A 1,396-nucleotide genomic window follows, 5' to 3' on the forward strand; every position below is an offset into this window, starting at 1 on the left:
CTCAGCATCATCTGAAGTTCTGTCTCACAGGCATAGCCCCACAGAGATTAGGTAGTCCTGGCAGAGTGGGATCTAGCCCTCACCCAAGGGATCAGCATGGTCACCATGGTTACAGCCCTACCACAAAAGCTGGCTCCCATATTGGAAATAGAGCTCTCATTTTAGTAAACTCCTCCTTGTCTTCACAGTCACAAAACATAGGAGAAGCCCTTGAGCTCCAGGAAAATCTACATCCAGTGGAACTCCCTCCTACAGACTCCCTTGCCAGGGATCTTTTAATTGGGGGTGTCGTAATGGGACAGGGGCTGTGAGGTTGGCGAGGAGCACAAAATGCACAACGGGAGCAGGAACTCACACGCCCAGAGATTGCAGCTGTGATTCATCTTGGCATTGAATGTGTTATAAATACAATTATTTAGAAATAAAAAATGTAGCAGGCTGAAAACTGAATCTACACTTTTATACTCCTGTTAAGAGTTTGATCATCAAAGGAAAGATACTAATGGGTGGCTATCCAAATGCTATTATAATGACACATGCCAAGTATGCAGAGTATTTATCCCCTAGATGCTTTGAAAAAATGCGTGGGCAATACTGTCCACTCATGGATGGGAAAAATAAGGCACACTGGTTTGTTTTGCAGGGCACTGAGATGTTTCCTCATGGGATAAAGCACAGTCTGGGGTTTTCAAACAGTGCCAAATAGTTTAGACATTTTGTTGAGGCCCTAATGCTCTGGTCACTTGCAATTAGGAGTTTCATTCCCACCCACACCTTTGATACACCAAAGCAGGTTTTAAGACATGAGCCCTGATATCCTGTAACTTCTAACTCAGAATGAAAGCAAGTCCATAATCCTGCAGATTCAAAAATGCAAGTAAAAGCATAAAGTAATGGTGCACTGACGATTGCTGTGGAAGCATTAATGAACTGTTTCGCCACATGACATGATAGATAAAAATGCCTTGTGCAGGCCAACTGTGGCCAAAAACACAGCGAAACCCTGCTTAGGAAACTCTACTTAGGGACTTCAGGGCTTTACTATCAGGAAGTGTTCCCAGAAAGAGCTCAGTTCTCAGGGGAGGGTTTGCACCTGACTGTCTGGAGCACTGACCTTCAGCAACCAGGGCTACAAAAATAGATAAATCATCCATCTAGATTACAGGAGACATCTTGTGTCTGAGAGACATATGCTATCTCAACAACTGCTGTTAACAAATAAAAGGTAAAAAATGTAAATGAGGCTGTAGTCAGATACAAGGCTATACTAGAGGATAAGATAGTGGACAGCAGGGGGGAAAAAGAAAGCATGGCCGTGGATGAAAGAATTGATTAGGTTGGCTAAATTTAATTGACTTAAAAACACTGTGAGGTCAGAAGGAAAAAATTGTTTGTG

The sequence above is a fragment of the Pipra filicauda genome, unplaced genomic scaffold (genome assembly GCF_003945595.2).
Source record: "Pipra filicauda isolate LSUMZ 115617 unplaced genomic scaffold, ASM394559v2 scaffold74_size2892960_pilon, whole genome shotgun sequence".
NCBI classification, from domain to species: domain Eukaryota; kingdom Metazoa; phylum Chordata; class Aves; order Passeriformes; family Pipridae; genus Pipra; species Pipra filicauda.